The sequence below is a fragment of the Canis lupus genome, chromosome 9 (genome assembly GCF_003254725.2).
Source record: "Canis lupus dingo isolate Sandy chromosome 9, ASM325472v2, whole genome shotgun sequence".
In the NCBI taxonomy this organism is placed as follows: Eukaryota; Metazoa; Chordata; class Mammalia; order Carnivora; family Canidae; genus Canis; species Canis lupus.
Genome location: NC_064251.1, coordinates 19,907,079 through 19,923,341, shown reverse-complemented (window position 1 = coordinate 19,923,341; position 16,263 = coordinate 19,907,079). Strand labels below are relative to the sequence as shown.

Below are 16,263 nucleotides of genomic sequence, written 5' to 3'. Positions count from 1 at the left end.
TCTCCCTCCTCCTGTGTCTCTGCCTCTCTCTCTCTGTGTCTATAATAAATAAATAAATAAATAAATAAATAAATAAATAAATAAATCTTTAAATCTTTTTTTTTTTAATTTTTTAAATTTATTTATGATAGTCACACACACACAGAGAGAGAGAGAGAGGCAGAGACACAGGCAGAGGGAGAAGCAGGCTCCATGCACTGGAAGCCCGACGTGGGATTCGATCCCGGGTCCCCAGGATCACGCCCCGGGCCAAAGGCAGGCACCAAACCACCGCGCCACCCAAGGATCCCAAATCTTTAAAAAATCTATTGTCTGGTGAAGATGGCAGGTACACATCACAACGTATCCCCCATCTCTTTTATAATGTTTCCTTAAAAAAACAACATAATAACCAGAAGCCCCAAAAGGGGGGAAATTTTTACAACTACCCTAAATGTAATAAAAGACAGACACACAAAGATGTACATGAGTGTGATAGTGCATGAACTCATCTATATAACTATAATTTCACAACTGTGAGGACAGAAATTAAAACTAAAAATCTTTGAGCAGCATTTAGTATTTACCAAGACCATAATAATATGGTAATAATTATAATAATGCCCAGTGTTTCTGTTTGTGATGTGGAGAGGAAAATTAGTATGACATGTGCTTTCCATTATGCTCATGCATGTGTATATACATATACATGGAAGGAGAGAGACTAAAGTCTTTGAGAGCATGGTGGGATCTCTAGGGACTTTTTCTTTTTTCTTTAACTTATTCTATATTGTTTAACCTCTCCACAAGCAGTATTATCTTTGCAAACTGAAAAAAAATATTTAAGAAGTGAAAATTAACATAAAATGTATATATTTTTTTAACTTGAGTTTTTTTAGTAACTGTTCCCAGCATGAGGAATTCCTGAAAATGTTTTCTAATAGCACACTGGTCAAAGATTATGTCAAAGTCATGACCCAAGCAACACCCCTTCCCTCAACATTTGACATTTTCCTAAAGCCAAAAAGAAAGCCCAGACAACAAAAAATAAATACTCAAGATGGGGGGTGTATGAGGCTGGGAATGCTGGGTAAACAAACAGTACAACTCTCCAGGCATGGTTTGATCTTCATATCCAGTGACGTGACCTGCAAACTACATCACCACAATCTCTGTAACTCCTTTTGAAGATCATGTAGCATCTCTGACTAGTACAAAATACAGTTCCGGGAGACGCCTGGGTGGCTCAGTGGTTGAATGTCTATCTTCAGCTCAGGGAATGATCCCAGGCTCGTCATAGGGAGCCTGCTTCTCCCTCTGCCTATGTCTCTGCCTCTCTCTGGGTCTCTCAGGAATAAATAAATAAAATCTTAAAAAAAAAAAAAGAATATAGTTTCCCATCAGGGCTAATCAGATAGAAACCTCCTTTCGCCTCAATTAGAGAAGTGCAAAAACCATACACAGGTCCAGACAAAACCAGACCCAGAAGTCCCCACCAACTATTCTTTATTTGGGGATTTTATCTGTACAACACCAAAACAACTCCATAATTGGTAGAATTTACTCAACTGACAAAAATTAAGTTAGTTAAGTATGTCAATAAAATATCAACACAACCCATTAAAAAGTGGAAAGTTTCAGGGACAATGAAGGAGAATGAAAACCATTGGGGAGGAGAAGAGAGAATGTTCAACTTTAAAAAAAAGTGGAAAATTTCGATACCAGTGTCTTGGTCTATGCTACATAATACCAAATAACAACTTTGATTTACAGTTTGAGAGACTGTTATTTTTCTTCTTCTAGTAAATCTAATTAGGTTTCCAACAGAAATTTTAAAAATATTTTATTTATTTGACAGAAAGAGAGCATAAGCAGGGGAGGGGCAGAGGGAGAAGCAGATGTCCTGTCAAGCAGGGAGCCCAACCTGGGGCTTGATCTCAGGACCCTGGGATCATGACCTGAGCCAAAGGCAGATGCTTAACCAACTGAGCCACCCAGGTGCCCCTTTAATTAGGTTTTCTAGATCAAACAGTTGCTATTTATATTACATGCACATTCATTTAGTGGGGACAAAAAAAACCTATAGTTTATAGGAAAATATGTTGTTGCAGAGTCATACTCATGGTTTAGTGGTGTGAAATGGCTCTTGTGAGCATTGGTCACCATTGAGCCGTACTGCATTAGAAAGTATGATCTCCACACTCTGGTTTCTCTTCAGATTGCACAAAGTTTCTTTCTTTCTTTCTTCTTTCCTTCTTTCTTTCTTTCTTTCTTTCTTTCTTTCTTTCTTCCTTTTCTTTCTTTCTTTCTTTCTTGCTTTCTTTTCTTTCCTGCTTCTTTCTTTCTTTCTTTCGTTGTCTTTCTGTCTTTCCTTTTCTTTCTTTCCTTTCTCCTTTTCTTTTCTTTCCTCTTTCCTCCCTTCTTTCTTTCTTTCTTTCTTTCTTTCTTTCTTTCTTTCTTTCTTTCTTTCTTTCTTTCTTTCTTTCTTTCTCTCCTCTCTCTCTCTTTCTTTCTCTTTCTTTCTTTCTTTCTTTCCTTTTCTTTCAAGATTTTATTTATTTATTCATGAGAGACAGAGAGAGAGGCAGAGACATAGGCAGAGGGAGGAGCAGGTATGATCTCCAGCAAATCTAAAAACAAAAACAAAAAAACAGGTGGGAGACTCCACTGTTAACCATATTGTCTGCACATATAAACCTTTGGTCTATTCTCAATCCCTATTCCACCCAAATCCACTCAGCCTCAAAGTTATGCCACCTCTCATGCACTCTCTCTCAAATAACTAAATAAAAAAATTTATCCACGGGCAGCCCCGTGGGTGGCTCAGTGGTTTAGTGTCGCCTGCAGCCGGGGGTGTGATCCTGGAGACTCGGGATCAAGTCCCACATCAGGCTCCCTGCATGGAGCCTGCTTCTCCCTCTGCCTGTGTCTATGCCTCTCTGTCTCTCATGAATAAATAAATAAAATCTTTAAAAAAAATTTATCCACAACACAGTTATGAAATAGGTTTCTGGTTATGTAGTTCCCATGACTGCTGCTAGTAGAGAATAGCCCCTGATCTATCCCTCTTAACTGAAAGGTTGTAGGAAGCCAGGCTTCTCTGTGTTTAAGATGTAGAAGGCAGAAGAAATTATTGTGCTAGGCAGGAGGCTGAGAAGTCTGTTCTTTTATTTCTAGCCAGCAATCTTGGGATTCAATCTATGGGTTAAAAATTTTTATTGCCTTTACTACCAGATGAACAAGTTCCATCAAGATATTTCCTAGCTTTTCATATTTATACCAGAAGAAGTAAATCACATAACGGTTTGTCTTTTCAATATGATGATAATACTAGGTGAAATATACACTTGTTTTCTAGAAGTATAGACAAATTCGCGTTGCTCTGTCTATGCTCTCTCATCTTACACTTCGAACTGAAAAATAGCTGGCTGACATTATGAGGACACATTGTGGTTGAAGAGGAGTGACATTCATGGAAAGTTCTAGTCCTTTCAGCCAAATGACCACTGGAAAATGTCCTTTTGAAATCAGGTAGACATTTGCTGAGAAAGTTGTTCTGCAAGGGAAGTAATCACTATCAATGTTAATTTCAGTGTCATGGAAAGCATGGGGAGGCTGGCAGTCAAGATTCTGGTCCTTGTGGTGCCCTTAACAGCTACACAATTGTGAACAAGACAAATCCCCTCTCCATGTCTTGGGGTAAGAGGGGAATAATATACTTTCTTTGCAAAGACAGGGGATGGCCCAGATAGTCTCAAACTTCCCTGCCAAAAGCTTTGGGAATCCCTGATCTCAGCTGAGTTTAGCATTTAATGTGACACAGAATGGTCAAGCTGTTCTTGGCGTGTCTCACAGAGACCAAAAATAACAACAACCAAACTCACCATCACCTACACCTTTCGCTGAATTCACCATTCAGTATTCACCTCCAAGCTTTTGGCCAAAAGGCATAGGTAAAGCAGTAGTTCTCAAAATATAATCTTGAGACCAGAGACATCACCGCCATCCCTGGACTTGTTTCAAAAAATGCAAGTTATGGGGCTACATCCCAGATCTATTTAATTGGAGGCTCAGGAGTGGGGCCATTTTGTTTTTTCGCACATCCTCTTGGAATTTCCACCGTAGGCTGAAGTGTGAGAACCATTGGCATAGTTGAAACTCTTCAACTGATGGCTGAAGCCAGTCAGGTGGCTTATTACCCAAAAAGAATACACACACACACACACACCACACATATATATAGATAAAGCATTATTGTATATTATATTTTCCTTCCCACTAAAGAAAGTGGGGCAAACCCAGGATTTGCTTCTAAATTTATGAGGAAATACCTTACTACTAACTTGTCAGGGAGTCTGATCTACATGATGCCAAAACATCCAGGTAAAATATGAAATTTTCTGCAAATAAAATATTTGCCATCTAAGCTTTAAAATTTTGGTTTTGGAGTGCCTACTTGGCTCAGTTGGTTGAGCATCTGACTATTCATTTCAGCTCGGGTCATGATCTCAGGTCATGAGATCAAGCACTGAGTTGGGCTCCTAGTTCAGCAGGGACTCTGCTTCAGATTCTCTTTCTCTCTGCCGCACCCCCCCACTTGAGTGCATGCCCTCTCTTGCTCTAATAATAAATAAATAAATAAATAAATAAATAAATAAATAAATAAATAAAATTTTGGTCTCAAAAAACTTAAATGCTATCCCTTTTAAAAAATAGCACTAATGTGGCTGCCCCACATTTTACTGATTATTTCCAAAAGACATCAGCACTGTCCTGGGTTGTAGCAAGTTATCTCGGTGGTCAGTGATTATGATGATAATATGAGAAGAGGACGCCTTACTACAGACTGGGAGCTGCAAACAAAGTGATTGTGATCCTAGGAATGGCCCTTTAACTAAGAGGCAATTCTTGCGGGAACTATCAGTTTTAGAGCCAGCTCTGGCACCACCAGCTTCCATCTGCACTTCTCGGAGCCTCAGACTTATCTGGACATTTGAGGATTGGGCCAAATGATCCCCATTGGTACTTCTAGATAAAGAAATTCTTCAATTCGACAGTTCTACTAACTTGAGTCTTTCCACATTTAAAAAAATATTATTTATTTATTCATGAGAGACACAGAGAGAGAGGCAGAGACATAGGCAGAGGGAGAAGCAGGTTCCATGCAGGGAGCCTGATGTGGGACTCCATCCTGGCACTCCGGGATTATGCCCTGAGCCAAAGGCAGACGCTTAACCACTGAGCCACCCAGGCATCCTGAGTTTTTCCATATTTTAAATCAGAAAAATTCAGAATTGGAAGGAACTTTACAGGTTGACCTGTCAGACCCTTTATTTCACAGAGAAAAGTGAAGCCCAGGAAGGTAAAGGCCAGAAATCTGGAAATCATTTGGAGAAGAACTGGAATAAAACACTATGTCACTTGATCCCCCAGCATATTTCCCAAGAGAAATCCCTGATAGATTTCCCTCTGAGTGCCCAATATTTAAGATGAGTGCGACAGGAAAGCCAGGTTTGTTTAGGGTTTACCTATGCGAAAGGGTTCCTGCCTCTTCCCACTCCCAGCCTAGGGTCTAAATTCAATTCAACCATGGAGTCTAAAGACAACTGTCCAGAGGAGAGAGTTCTTAAATGAAAAAAGATGCAAGACCTCTCCCTTTTTTTTTTTAAATTTTATTTATTTATTTGAGACACACAGAGAGAGAGATAGAGAGAGGCAGAGACACAGGGAGAGGGAGAAGCAGGCTCCATGCAGGGAGCCTGACGTGGGACTCGATCCCGGGTCTCCAGGATCACACCCTGGGCTGCATGTGGCGCTAAACCACTGCGCTACCAGGCTGCCCAAGACCTCTCCTTAACTTTGACAATGATGTGTGGTTGAAATGGGGAACAACACCTCTTAGTGAGGCCCCTTTTAGTCTCTAATATTCACATCATTACAATGTTCAGGGAGTTTGCAACAAATTAGTTTATATTAGAAAGTTAAATAGTCCTAGGTATAATCAGTACAGCAAGGAAAGAAGGAATGAAGGGCCTGTGGGTGTGGGGTGAAGAGGGGAGAGAGAGGGAGGGAGGGAGGGAGGGAGAGGGAGAGAGAGACAGAGAGAGAGAGAACTCCAGACTGGTGCCAATCTACTAAGGAATGATGTTATTACGGGTGGAAGGAGCAGGCTAAAGAGGGAAAGCCAGGAAGAGCACTGTTGCCAAGAACTGCTATCAATTAACATTCTGGAGACCACAGCCATATTTCTCTTCTTTGGGGATCCTATAAAATGAGACCATAAAGATTCACTGAGCCAACAAGACTTTGGTTGCAGATTGGTGCGGGTGGTAGGGAAGAAGGATCAAGAGGCTCCCAAAGGGATCCAGACCTCTGCTTCACTAGAGTGGAAAAAATAATCATAACGATTTCCACCATATATCTGGCAGAACAAGAAAGTGTTGTAGAAGCTAACTAAACAGGCTGAGACTAGGCATAAGCTGCACAGAGTGAGAGTTTTAATTCAAGAGGTGTTGCTGAGTTATGAAAGAAAGGGACCAATCCTAAATCAGAGCTTACTTCTCAATTTGATGGAACTATTAATCCTGGTTCTGTTGTTCTTAAGAATGATGGCCCCAGGGGCGCCTGAATGGCTCAGTGGGTTAAGTGTCCAACTCCTGGTTTCGGCTCAGGTCATGATCTCTTGTGGAAAGTTGGGCTCTGCACTCAGTGCGGAATCTGCTTGAAATTCTCTCTCCCTCTCCTTCTGCCACCCTTCCCCCTGCTCGTTCTCTCAAATAAATAATAAAATATTTAAATAAATAAATATGCACTTATACATTTATTTATGTATTTATTCATTTGAGAGAGAGAGCCCACGAGTGTGGAGGGGCAGGGCTGCAGGGGCAGAGGGAGAGGGACAAGCAGGCTCCCAGAGGAGCAAGGAGCCCCATGTAGGGATGGATCCCAGGACCCTGAGATCATGACCTCAGCCGAAGGCAGATGCTCAACTGACTGAGTCACCTAGGCACCCCAATAAATAAAATCTTAAAAAAAAAAAAAAAAAGAAGAATGGAGTGCCTTTTGAGTGTCTGCCTTCAGCTCAGATTATGATCTCAAGGTCCTGGTATCACTCAGCAGGGAGTCTGCTTCTCCCTCTCCCTCTTTGCCCCCACATCATTCTCTGTCTCAAGTAAATAGATTAAATCTTAACTAAAAAATAAATATAAATAAAATAGGGGTGCCTGGATGGCTCAGTTGGTTGAGCCTCTGACTGTTGGTTTTGGCTCAGGTCATGATCTCAGGATCCTGGGATCAAACCCTGCATCAGGCTCCCTGCTCCTCGGGAGCCTGCTTCTCCTCTGCCCCTCCCCCAGCCCATGCTCTCTCTCCTCCAATAAATGAATAAAAATTCTTAAAAAAATAAATAAAGGGACGTCTGGTGGCTCAGTGGTTTAGCACTTGCCTTCAGCCTAGGGCATGATCCTGGAGTCCCTGGATCGAGTCCCGTGTCGGGCTTCCTATATGGAGCCTGCTTCTTCCTCTGCCTGTGTCTCTGCCTCTCTCTCTCTCGCTCTCTCTCATGAATAAATAAATAAAATCTTGAAAGAAAGAAAGAAAGAAGAAAGAAAGAAAGAAAGAAAGAAAGAAAGAGAAAGAAAGAAGAAAGAAAGAAGAAGAAAGAGAAAGAAAGAAAGAAAGAAAGAAAGAAAGAAAGAAGAAAGAAAGAAAGAAAGAAAGAAAGAAAGAAAGAAGAAAGAAAGAAAGAAAGAAAGAAAGAAAGAAAGAAAGAAAAATAAGATGCCTGGGTGGCTCAGCAGTTGAGAGTCTGTCTGCCTTTGGCTCAGGGCGTGGGGCTCCCCATCCAGGGATGGAGTCCCACATCAGGCTCCCTGTGAGGAGTCTGCTTCTCCCTGTCTGTCTCTCTGCCTCTCTCTCTGTGTCTCTCATGAATAAATAATTAATTAAATATTTTAATGAATGAATAAAAGAAAGAAGGCGCCATGTTTGGAAAAAGAAGCTATTGAACATTTATCTATTCCTTTTTGCTGGGTTCAGAGTTCCTTATGCAGTTCTGGAAGGCAAGAACATTTTGGGCCTACCTCTTTCATAGCCTAAATAATGCATAGATCAAATCTTGCAATTCCAGGGGGTGCCTAGGTGGCTCAGTCTGTTCAGCATGTGACTCTTGATAACAGCTCAAGTCTTGATCTCAGGGTCATGAATTCAAGCCCTGCGTTGAGCTAAGAAAAAAAGAAAAAGAAGATTTCTGTGCCAAATCTTGCAACTCCAAAATACCACTGAGATTTGAGTAGTAGGGGTCAAGGAATTGGGCCTAATAGCAAAGCAGAGGTTGGGAACAAAGAGTAGGGGCAAATTAAAAGCAGAGTCCTCTCCCAGAGAGTATGTGGAAGCTGATAGTCTAGAACAAGGCTTAGCCAATATTTTCTGTAAAGTGCCAGATAGTAAATACTTCAGACTTAAAAGCCATAGTGTTCTTGCCATAGCTAGTTTTTTGCTACTATAGAGGAACAACAACCATAGATAAATAAAAATAAATGAGTGTGCCCATGTCCTGATAAAACTTTATTTATGGATAATGAAACTTAAATTTTATATAATTTTCACGTATCATGGAATATCATTTTTTTGTAAAATTTATTTTCAGCCATTTAAAAAATTTTTAATTTATTTATTCATAAAGACAGAGAGACAGACAGGCAGAGGGAGAAGCAGGCTCCATGCAGGGAGCCCGACACGGAACTCGAACCCAGGTCCCCAGGATCACACCCCTGGCTGCAGGCGGCGCTAAACCGCTGCGCCACTGTGGCCGCCCCCATTTAAAAATTTAAAACCATTCTTAACTCATGGGTTATATATATATATAAACAGGCAGTAGGCCAGATGTAGCCCAGGAGCTATAGTTTTCAGACTCATAGTCTAGAATGATGCTGTCTTAACAGAAATATAATGACAGCTATGAATGTAACTCAAAATCTTTTAGTAACCCTATGTCAAAACTAAAAAGAAACAGGTGAAATTAATTTTAATAATGTATTTTCTTTAACCCAATATATCCAAAAGATTTTAATTTCAGTGCTGTCAACATAAAAATTACCAATGAAGTATTTTACCTTTTCTTTTTTCACACTAAGTTTTAAAAATTTGGGGTGTAGGGGATCCCTGGGTGGTTCAGCGGTTTAGCGCCTGCCTTTGGCCCAGGGCACGATCCTGGAGTCCTGGGATTGAGTCCCGCATGGGGCTCCTGGCATGGAGCCTACTTCTCCCTCCTCCTGTGTCTCTGCCTCTCTATCATAAATAAATAAATCTTTAAAAAAAAATCTGGGGTGTATTTTACACTTATAGGGCATCTTGATTCATTCTAGCCGTATTCCAAGAGTTCCATACCTACATATGTCTGAAGGCTATCATGTTGAAGAGTCGAGGTCTAGAACAGTGTTTTCAAATTTTAGCTTACATCATAATCACTTACGAGGCTGTTAAAATGTAGTTTTTTTTTTATTCAATAGGTTTGGGCAAGGCCCCCAAACTCCATTCCTTTTTTTTTTTTAATTAGAAAAAAAGATTTTATTTATTTGAGACAGAGAAAGCAAGCAAGAGAGAGAGCAGAGGTGGGGGAGAGGGAGAGGGAGAGGTTGAAGCAAACTCCCTGCTGAGCAGGGAGCCTAATGCAGGGCTCCATCCCAGGACCCTGGGATTATGACCTGAGCCAAAGGCAGATGCTTAACTCACTGAGCCACATAGGCATCCCCCAAACTTCATTTCTAACAAGTTCCTAGGTGGTGTTGATGTTGTTGATCTGGGGACCACACTTTGAGAACAGCTTATCTAGAAACTGAGCAGTAAGAAAAAGTAGAGAAGGAATTAGGAACCAAGAATATGTACAAGCAAGAGGTAAAAAAAAACCCTTAAAACAGTGAGATACCATTACACATCTATTAGAATGGACAAAATTAAAAACACTGACAACACTAAATACTGTTGAGGAGATGGAGCAACAGGAACTCCCATTCATTACTGGTGGGAATGCAAAATGGCACAGCCACTTTGGAAGACAGTTTGGCTATTTCTTATAAAACTAAACATACTTTTACTGTATAATCCAGCAACCATGCTCCTTGATATTTTTTATACAGTTGTACACAAAAAACTGTACACGAGTGTTTACAGTAGCTTTATTCATAATTGCCAGAACTTAGAAGTGACCAAGATGTCTTCAGTAGATGAATGTATAAACTATGTATGGTACATCCAGACATGTAATATTATTCAGTGCTAAAAAGAAACGAGCTATCAAGTCATGAAAAGACATGGAGTAATCTAAATACATATAACTAAGTGAAAGAAGCTAATCTGAAAAGGCTACCTATTGAATGATTTCAACAATATGACATTGTGGAAAAGGCAAAATATGGAGACAGTAAAAACACCAGTGGTCACCAGGGATTAGGGGAGAGGGAAGGATGAATGAGTGGGAGCACAGAGTATTTTTAGGGCAGCGAAACCTTTCTGTATGGCACTATCATAGTAGATACACATCATTATACATTTGTCAAAGCCCACTGTAAAGAGTGAACCCTCCTGTAACCATGGATTTTGACTGATAATGTGTCAATGTAGGTTTATTAATTGTAACAAATGTACCACTCTGGTGCAGGATACTGATAATAGGGAAAGTTGTACATGTGTGGGGGCAGGGAGTATATGGGAACTCTCTGTACTTTCCATTTAATTTTGTTATGAATCTAAAACTGATCTAAAAAATAAAGTCAATTAAAAAAAAGAAGAAAAAGAAGAAGAGCAAGCACCATATCATCTGGCCAGACAAGCAGTAGGGCTCCAGATCAGAGGTAAGGACCTGGAAAGAGAGGTAGAGCCTTACAACTAGGTAAGGCTTCCATATTCTGCTCTCCAAGGGTTAATGAAGTAGCTTCTCCAGGTTTTAACTTCATAGGTGCCCTGGGGATAGATATAGCCTATAAGAACCCTGCATGATTAGGGGCCAGCTCAGAACCTAAGCAGGCTTTTGCAATAGAACAGCTTCCTCCAGGCTCTGACAATCTGATAAAGATACAGAGTCCCATTATTTAATACAACGATTATAAAACAACCTAACTTTCAGAGTGAACCTATAGGTAGGTCCTCTCACAATATCTTAAGACTGCTCAAATAGAAAGAAAGGTAGATAAAATAATATAGAAATTTGGGCTGGTTAAAGATTTCAACAATTAAGTGAGCTGTGAATTTTCAGGAAGATCCTATAAATACAGAATTTATTTCCCACCTTATGGGTATATAATCATACTATTGGAAATCATACGTTTCATGAATGTTCTTTCAATTTAATTATCCTTGGGAAGGAGTCTTACTTTTATTTTTATTTTTTTATTTTTAAAGATTCTATTTATCTATTCATAGACACACACAGAGAGAGAGAGAGAGAGGCAGAGACACAGGCAGAGGGAGAGGGAGAAGCAGGCTCCATGCAGGGAGCCCGTCGCGGGACTCGATCCCTGGCTTCCAGGATCACACCCCAGGCTGCACGCGGCGCCAAACCGCTGCGCCACCGGGGCTGCCCAGGAATCTTACTTTTAGTGGTACATCATAATACACAAAGCTTTGATAGAACTTTAAAAATGGACCCTGTCATAACTTCTTGTGCTCTGTGGCCTAAATTAAAACTCTGGCTCTTAATTTTTTTTTTCAGAAGCTCTTTTCTGGTTCATTGTGTCAGAAGACTTCATTATATAGTCTGGGGACCCCTCAAATTCAGGAGAAATTTAAAATCCTAAAGGAAATTTACAAAGACATCTCTAAAATATGTCTTTTTCTGGTGGCACTCTTCTAAGAAACTTTTCTAACATCTGGTTCCAATCAAATAATGAGAAATAGAAACTCAGTTTTGGAGGGCAGTGAAACAGTTATTCAGAACTTTTCATTTTACAGTGAAAGCCCTAGTTCAATGTCAATGCATAAGTTTAAATATCAAATATACACTCTATTCTAATCAAGAAATAAAGTCATACATAGAAAAAGATCAATATATTAAAAGATGAGGAAGAATGTTATCTTTGAAGATATGGAAGAGCTTGCCATAGGAAATGCACATTAATATTATATTTTGTAAATATTAATCAACTCAAGAATTTCCCCACACCCCAAGCAGAAACATTTCTTCAGCAAAGGTAAATGCATGATTTTTTCAGGGTCTCATCTCAAGATAAGTGGAACCCTACAAGTTTCCTGGAACACAGATTAAGAGAGAATGACCTGGAAATCCATCAAACAGAAAAGTTAAAGCAGAAGCTAGCTTACTTCCTACCAAAAAAAAAAAAAAAAAAAAAAAAAAGGCTGCAAATATAATGTTAGACAGTCAGAAAAACACTACTTTGAGTACTGAAAAAAAAGGGAGTAGTTTCAAACAGCTCTAATAAAGAGCTGTTTGTAAGGCTTCTGTCAACCCTTTTAAAAGAAAAAGGTAAGTGATTCAGCCAGGAAAATAGAGTTTTGGGAGGAATAGAAGAAAAATTGCAATTCAGGACAAGTAAACAATGGCCAACCACAGGCAAATCCTGGGAACAAAATGGGAGAGGTCCTTCTACAGAGGTAAGGAAGAAATTTGGAGGGATGTTATTTTTTTAAAGATTTTATTTATTTATTTATTTATTTGAGAGAAAGAGCATGAGCAGGGGTAGGGGCAGAAGGAAAGGGAGAAGCAGACTCCCCACTGAGCACAGAGCCAGATGCAGAGCTCCACCCCAGGATCCCAGATCATGACCTGAGCCAAAGTCATACAGTTAACTGACTGAGCCACCCAGGCACCCAGTTGGGAGGTATGTTTTGAACAAAAGTTCATTGGAGGAAAATGAGAGTTCAAAGCGGTGGCAGCCTCTCACTGGCTGTAGATGAGGGCAGCTTGCTGTTACCGGGCTGAGAAGAAATCTTCCTTCTTGCTGAACTAGGCAAGCCAGGAGTGTAGTACAGGTGCGAAAGAAAGCCTCCCCTTCATGTTTTTCCAACTGTAATTTTGAGTTAAGTTTCCTTAATACATTTCCACTCTTCCAACAACCTTTTAGAGGTTGAGAAACCGTATATGGAAGTCCAGTTAATTCCAGAAGGTATAATTAAGATAATTTAAGACCTCAAGTCAGAGAAGCCCATAAAGAATTGCATGGTTTGAATCAAGGTAGGTTTGCAGCCCATTCAAGTTATTGGACCACTAGTCCATTAGGAAACTAGAAAAGCAATTCATTTAACACAGATGAGCGTATACAATAATCCTGCAGTGATTTAATGATATACTGATTTGGGATTATATGACTGCTTTGTTTTTTTTTTTTTTTAAGATTTTGTTTATTTATTTGACAGAGAGAGAGAGAAAGTGGGCAGAGGGAGAAGCAGGCTCCCTACTGAGCAGGGAGCCTGATGGGGGTTCGATCCCAGGACCCTAAGATCATGACCCGTGCTGAAGGCAGATGCTTTTTTTTTTTTTTTTTTTTGAAGGCAGATGCTTAACCTACTGTGCCACCCAGGTGTCTCTACAGGATTGCTTTCTTTAAATTTTATTTATTTATTTATTCATGATAGACAGAGAGAGAGAGAGAGAGAGAGGCAGAGACACAGGCAGAGGGAGAAGCAGGCTCCATGCCGGGAGCTGGACTCGAGACTCGATCCTGGGACTCCAGGATCATGCCCTGGGCCAAAGGCAGGTGCTGAACCGCCGAGCCACCCAGGGATCCCCTACAGGATTGCTGTCTATGAATAATTAATTCAGAGTTCTCTCTGGCATGGAGATTGTTCCTGATGGGATGACTGGTGGCTTAGCAGTTGAGCATCTGCCCTCGGCTCTTGGGATCCAGGATCGACTCCTGCATCAGGATTCCTGTGGGAAGCCTGCTTCTCCCTCTGCCTATGTCTCTGCCTCTCTCTCTCTGTGTCTCTCACGAATAAAAAAATAAATTTTCAAAAAGAGAGATTGTTCCTGATACACTTTGAACTTTTAAAAATATGTATTTTTTTTTTGAAGTTGAAGTTTTAGTTGGGAGAAAAATAATATCCTATTATTCTATCACACAAAACATTTCTAGGGGGCAGGCTGACTTTTTTTTTCAATGAAACTGAATATTTTTGATACAAAACAAAATTTTTAAGTATGTGTAAAAGTATAAAAAGGAATTCACTAATGTAACTGAAGAGTACCACATTGTACATTGTCTTCCAGAGTTGCAAAACAAAAATAAAAACAAAAAATAACCTTATATATTTTGGAGAAGTGTTCACTCTGCACTAATTTTTTTTTTTTACTCTGCACTAATTTTTAAGGATGGAATAGGTTTATTATTATTATTTTTTTAAGATTTTATTTATTGACACAGCGAGAGAGGCAGAGACACAGGCAGAGGGAGAAGCCGACTCCATGCAGGAAGCCCGAAGTGGGACTCGATCCCCGGTCTCCAGGATCACACCCCAGGCTGCATGCGGCGCCAAACCTCTGCGCCACCGGGGCTGCCCCAGGATGGAATAGGTTTAAATTGTTTCTAGTTATATAAAAGAATGTTCTTAAATATTTTTTAATCCAATCATAAATTCAGATTCACTGAATGAATCTTTGAATCTTTGAATATGAAAGTGAATCTTTGAATCTGAAAATGAATCTTTGAATATCCCCAAAATAGCAAGGAAAAAAAAGGAGTTTGTTACTTGAGGGCACCATTCTGAGATGGGCCAAAGTTACTGAAATGTGATCAATCTTATGACATCAAACTCTTTTATAGTTGCTCCTATATAGGAATAGGCAATAAATGGAGAAAGAAGGTCACCACTTCCCAAAAAAACTTTAAATTCAGACGAAGGCAGAGAATACATAAAACAATTACATATTTCTAAATCTAATTTATTATTTTTAAAAAGATTTTATTTCCTTGACAGAGATGGAGAGACAGAGGGAAAGAGACAGCGAGCACAAGCAGGGGGAGCGGCAGAGGGACAGAAAAAGCAGGCTCCCCTCTGAGCAGGAAGCCTGATGTGGGGCTCAGTCTCAGGACCCTCAACCGACTGAGCCACCCAGGCATCTCATCCTTCTCATTTTTTTTTTTTTAATATTTATTTTAGAGAGAGAAGCGGAAGAGGGAGAATCTCCAGCAGACGACTTGTGTAGCCGCACGGCCCAATGTGGGGCTTGATATCGCTACCTGAGTTCATGACCTGAGCGGAAACCAACACTCTGACAACCAACCGAGTAGGCTACCCAGGCGCCCCATAACCCCTTCTCATTTTAATCTGAGGTTTGTGTATATCTTTGGGTAAGATTGTGCACCCCCCGCCCCCCACAACATACACATTCAAAATGAGATCTTTCGAAAAAGAAAGAAAAGAGCCGAACAGAAGAGATCCAAAATAACTATCGGGACAATATGGGCCAATAAAATTTGTGCCCCTATACTATCTCCATTTGCTTCCCCCCCCCATTTGCTTTTGAATTAAGGAACATCTTCCACTTTATTGAGCTCTTCTCAAGCTTTGATTTTTAAATATAAACAACTTAAAGGCGTTTGCAGCATTTATGATTCTCATCTTCAATATTTCAATGCCCACAACATTTAGCAATGCTCCAACCACTATCATCTCTCCAAATGGCCCTGCCCACGTAAATGGCTTGTCTGGTGCAGATCAGCGTGCACCTTGTTCAAGGGTTGCATTAACACCAAAACGCCTTCATCCCCATGGTGGCCTGGAGTCTAAAACAGAGGGCGTCTCTCCCTCGGAAGGACACGTTCCAACAAATCTCAACTCCACAACGGGATCCTCACCTTCCGTAAATGGGTACGTCTATTATTCTCTTGGCGTCTCCAAAGGATTCTGGGAGTTATGGGAGGGACCAAGGGGCAAAAAGGAAATGCACAGGTGACAAAAAGGTGCGCAGTGATAGGTTTAGTATAATCAGCCAGTTGCTGAGCGACTCCTCAAATCTTCCGATCACTTCTCCCATCCGGTAGGCCCGCGCTCCTTCCCCACCTTCCATGCCCCGCCCCTCTGCTGCCCTATTAGCCAGTCACCGGGCTGCTGCTTGCCAGTCAGGGCCAATCCCGAACAGGCTTACTTTGAGCGGGAAAGGCTCAGAAGCTAAGGAAGAGCGAGGTCCGCTAACGGCCTCTTCTTGGCCTTGTCTCTAGGGGGTAACAGGCCCGGGGGCGGTTGCCTATTGGCTGGTCAGCGGGCCAATGACGGGGTGCGAAGCGGGGGGTGGGCCTCACACGAGGGAGTGGGGTGGGGCGGAGCGGGCCG

The 16,263-nt window shown here is 40.8% G+C and overlaps 1 long non-coding RNA gene across 1 annotated transcript; it reads right to left on the bottom strand.

Annotated features, from left to right (window-relative positions):
- Nucleotides 1-2,502: 2,502 nt before the first annotated feature.
- LOC118355816 (uncharacterized) lies at nucleotides 2,503-16,163 on the bottom strand. The gene is made up of 3 exons (XR_004819000.2): nucleotides 15,789-16,163; nucleotides 8,061-8,201; nucleotides 2,503-2,609 (listed from the first exon to the last, which is right to left on the bottom strand). It is a non-coding gene; the product is annotated as an uncharacterized LOC118355816 (long non-coding RNA).
- Between the last annotated feature and the right edge of the window lie 100 nt (nucleotides 16,164-16,263).